Here is a 13525-nt window from a genome sequence, read left to right as displayed (position 1 = left end):
TATCAACCGTGCAACCAGTGTTTCATATGTCCATGCTTCAGAAGTATCACGGCGATCCATCCCACGTGTTAGATTTTAGCACTGTCTAGTTGGACAAGGACTTTTCTTATGAGGAAGAGCCGGTAGCTATTCTAGACCGACAGGTTCGTCAATTGGGATCGAAAAGTTTCCCTTCTGTTTGTGTTCAGTGGAGAGGTCAACCTGCTGAGGCATCGACCTGGGAGTCCGAGTCTGATATGCAGAGCCGTTATACCCATCTTTTCCCCGACTCAGGTACTTCCTTCTTCTGTCCGTTCGAGGATGAACAATTGTTTTAGAGGTGGAGAATGTGATGACCCAAAATGTCATCACTTCTTTTAAAAAAATAAATTCTGCGGTTCTGAGGCCTTAAAAACCTCTTTCTGTCTCACCTTGATTTGCGTGCGCAGTCCAGGCGCGTAGCTGGAAAGCCATTATGTGAAAGTATGTGAAAGATGATGATTTTTGACTTTAAAATAAATTTAAGTTGACTTCGGTCAACATCTTGGGTAAACGGACCTGGACCCATGATTTGATGGTCCCGGAGGGTCTGTAGGAAAATATGGGACTTGGGCATATGCCTGGAATCGAATTCCAAGGTCCCAAGCCCGAGAAATGAATTTTTGAAAGAAATTATTTTGCTGAATTAATTATGAAGTAAAGAAAAGAATTTATTTTGAAACCACTAGTATCGGGCCCGTATTTTGGTTCCGGATCTCGGTACAGGTCTTATATATGATTTGAGTTGAGCCCGTGAAATTTTGTAAGAAACAGACTTGGAATGACGTGAATCAGACCTTATTTGAGAAAAATTGGAAAAATTGATATTCTTAAGTGATTTCATGATTTTGATGCTTAATTTATAGATGTTTATGTTATTTTGGTGATTTGAATATACGAGCAAGCCCGTATGAAGTTTTTAGGTTGGTGTACATGTTTGGTTTGGAGCCCCGAGGGCTCGAGTGAGTTTTGGATAGGCCACGGGGTGAAATTTGGAGTTGGGAAAAATTGCAGGTTCCTGGCTCGCAAATGCGAACAAAGGCCTGGACAGGCCTGATCGCAAATGCAACCATTTGGCTCATAAATGTGGAAGGCCCCAATCGCAAATGCGACGCCTGCTTCGCAAATGCGAACCCCTCAGAAATAAAAGGTGGTCCCAAATGCGATAAATTTCTTCACAAATGCGAAAGTTGCAGTCCTCTGAAGGGTTCGCAATTGCGAACCCTGGTCGCAATTGCGACATCAGAGACCAATTAATTCACACTTAGACACATTTTCAGTCATTTTTCATATCTTCTCAAAACCGAAACACTCTTGGGCGATTTTTCAAAGAAAACTTCTCTTCCTAATCGATTGTAAGTCATTTCTAACTTGTTTTCTTTAATCTTTTACATCTTTTCACATGATTTCAACTCAAAATCAATGATTTTCATGGGGGAAATTGGGTATTTTGGGTATAACCTAGGTTTTTCAAATTTTGGGGATTTGGATCTCGATTTGAGGTCCGATTTAAAAACAAATTATATATTTGGGTTCGTGGAGGAATGAGTAATCGGGTTTTGGTTCGAACCTTGGGTTTTGACCATGTGGTCCCGGGGGCGATTTTTGAATTTTTGGGTAAAACTTTGGAAAACTTATTTTCATGCATTAGAATTGATTCAATTAGCATTTATTGATGTAATTAAGTAACTTGTAGCTATATACGAGCGAATTAGTGGTGGAATCAAGAGGTAAAGCGATAGTTGAGACTTGAATTGTGTTCGTGGCATTGAGGTAAGTGTTTGGTCTAACCTTAGCTTGAGGGATTAGGAGTCGAGTCCTATTTGCTATGTGGTATTTGTTGAGTACGATGTATAGGCATGGTGACGAGTATCTATACGTTGGTGTCAAGCATGCCCGTAAGTCTTATATTATGATTATTGTGACTTCGTTGTATTATTCATGCATTGGTGATGATTTCTATTGTTAGGAAAAGTTTGGGGAAATGATAGTGATACTTGAACATTGAGGAGCGTTGGCTCAAGTTGTATAATAATATGTAAAAGTATAAGCGGTAATTGAACCTTTTAGAGCATTGTGAAGTGAGTTGTGAAGTAAAAGTGAAAAAAAGAAGAGAATCATTATATTACCTCCCTTGCCGGGATATTGTTGCTTTTAATGCTACCTCTATTGCCGGGATGTTGATGTTTTTGATGTTGCTTCCCTTGCCGGGACTTGATTGTTGAACTATTGTTCCCTTGCCGGGATCTTTATTGTAATTTCATTTATTTCCTTGTCCTATTGCTTGTGATTGTTGTTTGGGTGAGGAAGAGTGTTAAAGCATGAAGGGTGATACTGTGTATTGTTTTGGTAAGAGAATATTAAAGCACGAATAGTGATGTTGTGTATGATTTTGTGAGGAAGAGTGTAAAGCACGAAGGGTGATATCGTGCCGCACGATGTACAATTCAGTGCCGATTATATTGATTATATGGTGAGGACGAGAGTAAAAGTACGACGGGTGATGCCGTGCAATTTATATTGATTCTTTGGTGGGGACGAGAGTAAAAACACGAAGGGTGATGACGTGCACTTATTGATTCTTGAATCTTGTTGATAACTAAGATATGGTGTTCCTCTTATTTACCCGTTGTCTTTCTATCCTTAATTGATGTTTTTCCCGCAGAATGTTTCCCCTTCCCACACTTGACTGTACATTATTGTTCTTCTTTTCCTCTGTATATGGTTAAATTGCACAGGTTTATTTGGTAGTCTGGTCCTAGCCTTGTCACTACTTCGCCGAGGTTAGGCTAGGCACTTACCAGCACATGGGGTCGGTTGTGCTGATACTACACTTCTGTACATTTTTGTGTACAGACCCAGGTATCAGCTTTTGGACCTTAGCTTGGATGGCTTCCTTCAGTCCATATGGAGATCCAAGATAGTCCTGCAGGCATCCGCAGGCCCTGGTGTCTCCCTCTATCCCTTCATCCTGTTTCATTTACGTATCTCCGAGACAATGTATTATTTATCTTTCAGACATTGTTTGTAGTACTCTTAGATCGTCTGTGAAGCTGTGACTCCAGTTCTGGATAGTCTTGTTTAAACAGTTGTATTGGTTACACTCAGTAGTTTTATTATTTTTTCTTCCGCTTGACATAAATTCTGATGTCTTTAAGTTATTGCTCATAATTGCTAAAGGATTTAAAATGGGAAAAAGGTAAATTGTTAAACAGTCGGCTTGCCTAGCTCACATTAGTAGGCGTCATGACGACTCTTGAGGGCGGAGAATCCGGGTCGTGACATCTATCTATATTTACTACTCCCTCCGTTTCTATATATGTGAACCCATTTGACTGGGCACAGAGTTTAATAAAAGAGAGAAGACTTCTAAACTTGTTGTGTAAAATGAAGCACATATATTTTGTGTGGCTATAAATCATTGCATAAAGGTAAATTGTTTCCAAATAGGGAAAGAGGTCATTCTTTGTGGCACGGACTAAGAAGGAAATATGTTCACATAAATTGATATACAAAAGATTAATAAATAGAGAATTCTTATACTACTAGAAATTCGGCCAAAACCGACCGAAGTCAGTCCGTTTTTAAAATATTTTATTTTTAATTTTTTTTATGAAACCGACAAACTTCGGTCTTTTTTTGTGCAAAAATGTGAAAAACTATTTTAGTGTCCCGCAAAATTTATTTTTTAAGAAACCGACCGATTTTCAAATAAAATAAATTAAAATTAAAATTTAAAAATCATCGAAATCGATCGGTTATTTTAGTCAATCATTTTAAAAATCAACCGACTTTGGTCAGTAATTTTATATTTTTTAATAAAACCGACCGAAATCGATCCTTTATTTTCGCGCGAAAATGGAATTAAAGAGTACAAATAAAATAAAAAAAAGTCTTAAATCCAAATGTACTAATGGTCTAGTGATAAAATAGTTTCGTGCCAAAGTACAGACCCTCGTACGATTCCCAGATGGTGCATTTTTTAATTGCATAACTAAAAATACCGATCGACTTCGAACAGTTTTTTTGGAAGATTTTTTTCTTTTTGGATCTTTTGTGAAATTTGATTGCCCAACCGAAATCGGTCGAAAATTGCGACCGACTTCGGTCGCTATTTATTACCGACCAACCTAATTTCGACGGACTAAAATCGCTCGGAAATTGATCTATTTTTTTAGTGTTCCAATCGAAATCGGTTGATATTTCTGGACGGTTTTACGTAATTTTCTAGTAGTGTTAAAATTAGGATGTAACTTATACAACCCTTCCCCCACCCCCCGAGTGTGCGCGCGCGCGTTGGACCCCCACTCATTCTCACTCTCATGTATATCAGATTATCAGTTATACAAAGCCCCTAAAATTACGTTTTCATCCCATTTTCAAAAAGATTTTAAAATATTTCTCTCTTTCATACCAATCAACCCAAATCTCATCCTATTTACACAAATTCATCGACACTATCTCTAAAATTGCAGTAGCAAAGAGTTCTCCATTGACAACCATTGAAAAACTTTGAAGCTTTGAATTCAACATTGGGGTTTTACAAATTTGTGATTTGTTTGGATTGGGAGCTCTTGAAACAATTGAGAATATAATTTGAAGTTTGTATCTCAATTTTGAGGGAAATTGGTTAAGTTTAGAGTTATTTTTAGGTACAATTTCATATTGAAACTCGAAGAAGAAAATTTTCTGAATTCTATTATGATTGTATGATAATTGTATCAGATTTGTTTCATATTTGTATTACAATTGTATTAAAGTTGTATTTGACATCAATACCTAATATAATTATAATATAATATTATGTCATAATTTAAGTTTAGAGTTGTGATTGAAAATTGAAAAAGATGAAGATCAGAATTGTATCACGATTGTATCATAATTGTTGCAAAAATTGTATCACAAATGTATGATAATTGTATGTGGTGATGAGTAATTCTAAGTTTATGACCAATTTCACAATAGGAATGTGTATGAGCCATTATCCTATTAGTAATAATTTTGCTAGAGTATAATGAATTTTGAATTGTTGAAGAAACTCTTAGCAACTAATTTTTTTGTCATCGCTTGACATTCTGCCGTGTGTATAGATTTCTAACTACAAAGAAAAGTTTTCTTTTGGTTGCTATTATGGAAAGTTGTTCTTCGTTATTGGATTTGTTAGATTAGGGATAACTTTCCTAGCATTATAAGGATAATAGAAATATAGAATATGTACTATGACTTTATATCCAATATTTGAAGGTTTCAACCAAAATCATTCAACAACTGAAGTAAAATTACAAGCTTCTTGTTGAAGACGTGCAACAATGGAAGAGAGAGAGAAGAGGAGATTTGCGTACTAAAAAAATTAGGGCACATGAAATGAGGAGAAGTGAGAAAAAAGGAAAGGATATAATTGAATCCCTTAATCTTAGGCATTAATAATAGAATGAGAGCTTTTTAAGGGGGAATACATACAATTTGTAAGAAAAACCTACAATTTTTTGAAAACTACAAAATCTAGAAAAAATAAATTAATAAGTTCCTATTATAGTATATATAGGTAAAGGATTGCGTTAATCTAAACACATTAGATAGCACATAAATCGTAAAACGAGAACTTACTTGTTTGCGTAGTGGAAGCGGAAAGAGCAGATGAACCGCGACTGGAATTACTGATCGGCGGTGGTTGTCACGGTGTGTTGGAGCAACCCCCAATTTCACAGTCTAAACCCTTGTTTGGATTGAGAGAGAGAAAGAGCGCGTGGAAAATACTGCTTAGAGTATTATTTTAGTGTACTCACTAAGTATACTTATATAGGAAATATTAAAGTTAACTAATAACCTTATTGGGCCTTAGAGCACCCCTTATGTGTGGACCCAGTATTTTCTACAATAGGAAAAGATCCCTTGAAAAATAGTTAGCATTTATAAAATAATTAAAATAATCATTATTTAATATGGAGATAAAATCTAAACAAAAATATCCTTAGCTAAACTATTTTCCACCACTAAACAAGAACTCAAACATAATATGTTGGAATTAGAAATTTTACAAGTTAAGAAAAAATGGTCTTCAAACAAGACCACGATTCCCATGACTTTTCTCATCTTCATATTCGAGGAGCAGGAGCTTCACTTCCGACTACCGTCGTTCTTTCTCGGCATCCAGTGACTACCTAAACACTATGGGCTATTGCACAGACCACCTTACATCCAACTATAGATAGGCTATATCAACATATCCCAGTAATCATTCTATATGCTTTGTTTTTTTGCAGTTCTCATGGCAATTGTGTTCTCTCAGTTGGCAAAGGCTCGATTTTTTGAAGTGATGGAAACTAAAGATTTTGCAATTCTTCGTTAGAGCCCATATCCCAGCGCAGGATAACTTTCAGTTGCAGAGATTTAGTTTTTAGTCTGTTCATCATCTCTAAACTCCAGGACTTTACACTGGACTTCAATGTTAGAAAAACTGAACTCCAATATTTTATCCCGGAGTTCGTAAAAGTGCGGATAATATGTCTGTCCAAATATTATTTACTGTTACAAAATAATATGGATGACTACGCGAAGATTGTACTAGCTGGTGATGTTATAATTGATACGTAATAATTTGAACTTATGGATGAAATGAACACACATTTAATGGTATTTTGAGACTTTATTAGATGAAATATTACATACTCTCACAGAAGCATTTTTTGCCTGAAAACTTCTTGAGGTTTGTTACTAGTCAAATCACACTTGACTTCACAGTAACGGTACAACAATTTTCTGCGCTAATATAAAACTAAAGAAAGAAGTATGTAACGAGACAAACACAATAAACATGTTAGTAAGTAGTAAGTAGGGGCTGAGGATGATGACAGAAGAGCAGAGAGCACAAAGGAGTGCAGACAATTCACAAGCACTTCATCATCTGTGCTCTCTACCTTTTGCCAACTACTTCTCATACTGCCTCCTTTTTTAAAAAAATAATTAAAATAAGAACGACTTATATAGAGATAGTACTAGCTGTTGCTAGTGTTATAATTAATACTTAACAATTTAAATTTTTAGATAAGATAATCATACTTTTCAACAAATATATTGTGAACTTTGTTAAATTAATATGTATTCAAAACCAGAAAACTAGAAAAACGTTAGTTTAAGAAAACAAAACAGAAAAATGCCGAGCCGAAAATTTTCTTGTGTGTCCTTAAGGAATTTAATCCCCTCACAGTTGCCCAATGTTTCAGATTAGTTCTTCCCAGGATAGAACGGAATAACTATTATGTAATAGCGGCACTTCAAATCACAGAACTTCGACGAACTCAAATGGCGGAGCAAATCACACAAAATGCTTACGTTTTTGCTTTGAAAAAAAATGCAGAATGCAGAAGATAGAAGGGAGAGATTTTCAGATTTTCGGTGGTGATAAATGAGGCTGAGCCTCTCTATTTATAGGCAACAGAATTGAGTTCCAACAGGTGCAAAGGTGCCTACTCGATTGAAGAGGTATCTATTTGACAGAATTTCTGTTAAACGGAATGGCTCATCGCGAAATTTACCGTTGGAAGTGCTGCGAATTTAATAATTTTCCGTGCAAAAATATTAGGAAAGGAAATATTAAACGACGGAAATGGAAACTAAATTTGGTCCAAAAAATTATCATTCAATCATATAAATTAATCATATCAATTGACCAAATCAAAATCCAAACCCAAATACAAATCCGAAGCCGAGCCGAGTGAGCGACGACAACGACAACGACGGCGCGAGGCTTGCTCTCTTCTTAACTCTTGCCCACTCCACCTTATCCATTTTTTTCTTTTTGGTGAACATTAAAGTTGAAGAGCTAGAAGAAGTGCTTCTATGTATAAGCACACGAATTTTCCTCTTCCTATCCAATGAGGGATAAAGTTTCTTTGTAAAAAGGACTAATTCATAATTTTAATTCCCTCCATTTCTTTTTCCATCATTTTCTATTCACACCTCTTTTGTTTTAATTAACAAAACCCAACAATCCCCCACATGAATGGGGAATGGCTATCCGAAAAAAATTATGCATGAAACAATTGTGTGATTCGCAAGTAAGAATTAATCGCATCTGGATAAGTAGGTTTCCCTTTGAACTTTCCGAACATATGTCAGATATACTCGATCAAGCAGTAGATTTGATATCTTTGAACCGTCGAACTTTGGTGTATACCTAGACAACCATATGTCACACAATCAACCCTTAACCGTCTTTGGTTCTCATTGTTATGTTCATTTCAGCTATGAACACCGTCTGGTTTCATAAGTGCGTATAGAACTGGCCTTACAAAATTCTCCTTGAAGCGGCTTACACTTCACGCTTACATAGGTGATTCCTAAACGTGTTATACCGTAGATAGACTATTTGATATGCCCCGTATCAAGCTTAGAAACCATTAAAAAGCCTTAACGGTTTATCCTTGGTATTGAACATTGTCTTCATCATGAGAATGGACCAAAAATTTATTTGACAATGTTTAACCGTCACTAATGACTTTGTTTGATCTCCTTGAACCTAGATCTTAGGATCTCTAGTCTTCTAGGTAGAGTTACCTCCACAGTGACTTGTCCTCGACCATAATCCCATTCCCTTTGATGTCCTCTCAACCGCCTCTCTAGTTAAGCCTTTTGTAAGTGGATCCAATACATTATCTTTTGACTTTACATAGTCAATTGTAATAATTCTACTAGAGAGTAGTTGTCTAAAGGTATTATGTCTTCGTCATATGTGACGAGATTTCCTGTTATACATAAAAATATCTTCCAAGAAATTTTGGAGCCATTCAGCTTCTTCACCGGCCTTGTCTAAAGCTATAAACTCAGACTCTATAGTAGAGCGGCCGATGCATATTTGTTTGGAAGACTTACAAGACACTGCTCCTCCAGCAATGGTAAAAACGTATCCACTTGTGGATTTTGATTCTATTGATCCGGTGATCTAATTTGCATCATTATATCCCTCAATAACTGTGGTATAATTATTGTAATGTAATGCATAGTCTTGGGTATATTTTAAATACCCCAATACTTGTTTCATTGCTGTCTAATGAGCTTGGTCGGGATTACTTGTATATCGACTAAGCTTACTTATCGCACAAGCTATATCAGGTCGTGTACAATTCATAATATACATGAAACTTCCCAACACTCGAGCATATTCTAATTGGGACTTGCTTTGATCTTTATTCTTCACAAGAGTATGGTTTAAATCAATTGGTATTTTTGCAACTTTAAAGTCCAAATATTTGAACTTTTCAAGTGCCATTTTAATATAATGAGATTGAGACAAAGCTAGACCTTGAGGAGTCTGAAGGATCTTAATTCTCAAAATTAAATCGGCAACTCCTAAGTCTTTCATATCAAACTTACTAGTAAGCATGCGCTTAGTAGCATTTATGTTAGCAATGTCGTTACTCATTATCAACATATCATCCACATATAAACAAACAATGACTATTTGATTTGGAGTATTCTAAATTGTAAACACATTTGTCACACTCATTGATCTTGAAACCATTTGACAACATTGTTTGATCAAATTTAGCATGCCATAATTTTGGTGCTTGTTTTAGTCCATAAAGTGATTTAACAAGTCGACACACCTTCTTTTCTCAAACCCTTCAGGTTATTCCATAGAAATTTTCTTCCTCCAAATCTCCATTTAAGAAGGTTGTCTTCACATCCATATGATGGATTTGAAGTCCATACACGGCGGTTAACGCTATTAACACCCAGATAGATGTAATCCTTGTTACCGGTGAATATGTGTCAAAGTAATCAAGACCTTGTCATTATCTAAACCCTTTAAAACTAATCTTGCCTTATATTTTTCAATAGTACCACCGGCTTTTATTTTCCTTTTGAAAATCTACTTAGAACCCAAAGGTTTATTTCCCGGAGGAAGATCAACTAATTCCCAAGTATGATTACTTAATTTTGATTCTATCTCATTATTGACTATCTCTTTCCAATATTGTGCTTCCAAGGAAGACATTGCTTCTTTGAACGTTTGAGGCTCATTTCCAATACAAATGCCAGAAAATCTAGTCCAAAGGAAGTAGTTGTTCTTTTACGTTTACTACATCTTGGATTATCTTCTTCAAAAGCACTTTCCTTTGCTTCTTCCCGAGGTCGCTTAGATTTTTTACTAGATGGCTCACATTCTAGTTTATACAGATAAATATTTTTTAAAGAATCCAACATTATCTGATTCAATTACCGTATTAATATGAATATCGAGATTTTTTGATTTATGAATCAGAAAACGATATGCATTACTATTTGTTGCATATCTTATGAAAATGCAATCAACGGTTTTAGGTCCAATCTTTACCCTTTTGGGTTTAGGGACCTGCACTTTCACCAATTACCCCCACACTTTAAAATATTTTAAGTTGGATTTTCTTCCTTTCCATAATATTTTAAGTTGGATTTTCTTCCTTTCCATTTTTCATATGGAATGGATTGCGTTTTGCTATGGGGAACTCGATTGAGTATTCGGTTAGCTGTAAGAATAGCTTCCCCCAACAAGTTCTGAGGTAAACCAGAACGTATTATCAAGGCATTCATTATCTCCTTTAGCATTCTATTCTTTCTTTCCGCAATTTCATTCGATTGTGGTGAGTAAGGGGCAGTTGTTTGGTGAATAATGCCATATTCTAAATATATTTCTTCAAAAGAAGATTCATATTCGCCGCCCATATCACTTCTTATCATTTTGAACTTTTTGTTTAGTTGTGTTTCAACTTCATTTTTGTATTGCTTGAATGCATCAATTGCTTTATCTTTACTATTAAGTAAGTAAGTATAGCAATATCTAGTATTGTCGTCAATAAAAGTTATGAAATACTTTTTCTCACCGCGAGATGGTATTGACTTCATGTCGCAAATATCTGTGTGAATTAAGTCTAAAGGATTTGAATTCCTTTCAACTGACTTATAAGTATGCTTAACATACTTTGATTCCACACATATATGATACTTCGAGTTATTGCATTCAAACTTAGGCAATACTTTCAAATTAATCATTTTTCGCAAAGTTTTAAAGTTGACGTGACCTAAACGTTCATGCCATAAATTATGTAACTCAAGCAAGTAAGAAGAAGCTGAAATTGTATTCATATCAATGGCAATTACATTAAGTTTGAAAAGGTCCTCCGTAAGGTAACCTTTTCCTACATACACTTCATTCTTACTAACTACAACCTTCTCGGAAATAAAAACACACTTAATGTCGTTCTTGACTAAAAGTGATGACGAGACTAAATTCTTCCGCTTTTCAGGAACATGAAGGACATCATTTAGAGTCACAATCTTTCCAGAAGTCATCTTTAAAGTTATTTTGCCCGTTCCTTTAATTTTTGCAGTAGGGAAATTTGCCATAAAAACTATCTCGTCGGGTCCAGCAGGAGCATAAGAAGTAAACAACTCATTGTTAGCACAAACATGGCGAGTTGCCCCCGAGTCAATCCATCATTCTCTACGATTTCCGACTAGGTTGCATTCCGAAAGCATGACATATAAATTATCATTCTTCTCAATCATGTTTGCTTGGCTTTTCTTCTTGTCTTTCTTTGGTGCACGACATTCAGCAGGCTTGTGTCCAACTAACCTTTTCACAGTTGTGGCAATTACCTTTGAACTTCTTTTTGCTAGGGCAATTCTTTGGTCTAGACGGCTTCTTTCTCTTTTTGCTCGTTGAAACTTTCTCAATAATATTTGTACCCATTATTGTTGAATTTCTATGAGACTTCTTTTCTGCAGCCTTGTTATCCTCTTCAATCCTTAAGCAAACAATAAGGTCTTTCAATGTCATCTCCTTGCGCTTATGTTTCAAGTACTTTTTAATGTCCTTCCACATCGGAGACAACTTTTCAATAAATGTCACATCTTGAAACGCTTTATTTATGACCATACCTACAATTATAAATTTAGGATTAATAATATAATCAATATCTTTAATAAAAATATAGATTCAATTTATACCTTTGGCAAGGAGGTCATGAACAATGACTTGCAGTTCTTGAACTTGAGTTATGATAGACTTAAAATAGTCACACACTTTAACAGATACATTTTGTGCCAGAAAATAATTTGAAGTTTTTTGTTACCCAAATTACACATGATTACTGCAAAATAACAGTAAGAATTTTTTGAGCTAATACAAAAGGAAGAAGTATATAACAATACAAATTAACCACGACAAAAATGTTAGTAAGGAGGGGTTGAGGATGATGACAGAAGAGTAGAGAGCACAAAGGACTGAGGTGCAAAAAAATTTCATGCACTTCATCATTTGTGCTCTATCTTATATCAACAACATCTCTTACTGCCTCATTTTTTAATAAAACTATTAAAATAAGGACGACTAACATGGAAATGTATGGTACTATATAGCTATTGTTATAAACTTATAGTTGGTATAAACATTTTAAAATTTTAGATCATGAGATCATCATATATATATTTTAGCAGCTATTTTGAAACAATATTTAGACGAAAGAATCGCATACTTGGAAATTACATCTTGGAGTTCTTTGTTAATGAAATAACAATTAATTGCAAAAATAATGATATACGTGTTTTCTGTGCTAATATAAAAAAAGGATCAGATTGCAGCAATACTAACACATCTACAAAAAAAAGGGAGTTGAGGATGATGACAGAAGAATAAAGAGCACAAAGAAGTGTGGTGCAGACAATTTTCATGCACTTCATTATCTGTGCTCTCTATCTTCTGTCAATAACATCTCTCACTGCCTCCTCTTTTAACAAAATTATTAAAATAAGGACGACTTACGTGGAGATGCATGGTGCAATATAGCTATTGTTACAGATCATCATATATATTTCAGCAGCTATATTTTGAAACAATATTTAGACTAAATAATCACACACTTGAAAATTACATCTTGAAGTTCTTTGTTAATAAAGTTACACTTAATTGCAAAAGTAACGATATAAGAGTTTTCTAAGCTAATATTAAAAAAAAATCGAATTGCACCAATACAAACACATAAAAAAGGGAGTTGAGGATGATGACAGAAGAATAAATTAAAGAGCACAATGGAGTGAGGTGCAGAAAATTTTCATGCACTTCATTATATGTGCTTTCTATCTTCAGTCAACAACATTTCTCACTACCTCCTCTTTTAACAAAACTATTAAAATAAGGACGACTAACATGGAGATGCATGGTACAATATAGCTATTGTTATAGACTTATAGTTGATATAAATATTTAAACTTTAGATGAGATCATTATTTATATTTTAGCAGCTATATTTTGAAACAATATTTAGACTAAATAATCACACTTGAAAATTACATCTTGAAATTCTTTGTTAATGAAATTACACTTAATTGAAAAACCAACGATATAAGAGTTTTCTCAGATAATATAAAAAGAAGATCAGATTGCAGCAAAACAAAAACATTAAAAAAAGGGAGCTGAGGATGATGACAGAAGAATAAAGAGCAAAAAGAAGTGAGGTGCAGACAATTT

The sequence above is a fragment of the Nicotiana tabacum genome, chromosome 3 (genome assembly GCF_000715075.1).
Source record: "Nicotiana tabacum cultivar K326 chromosome 3, ASM71507v2, whole genome shotgun sequence".
NCBI classification, from domain to species: Eukaryota; Viridiplantae; Streptophyta; class Magnoliopsida; order Solanales; family Solanaceae; genus Nicotiana; species Nicotiana tabacum.
This window is presented reverse-complemented; position numbering follows the sequence as displayed.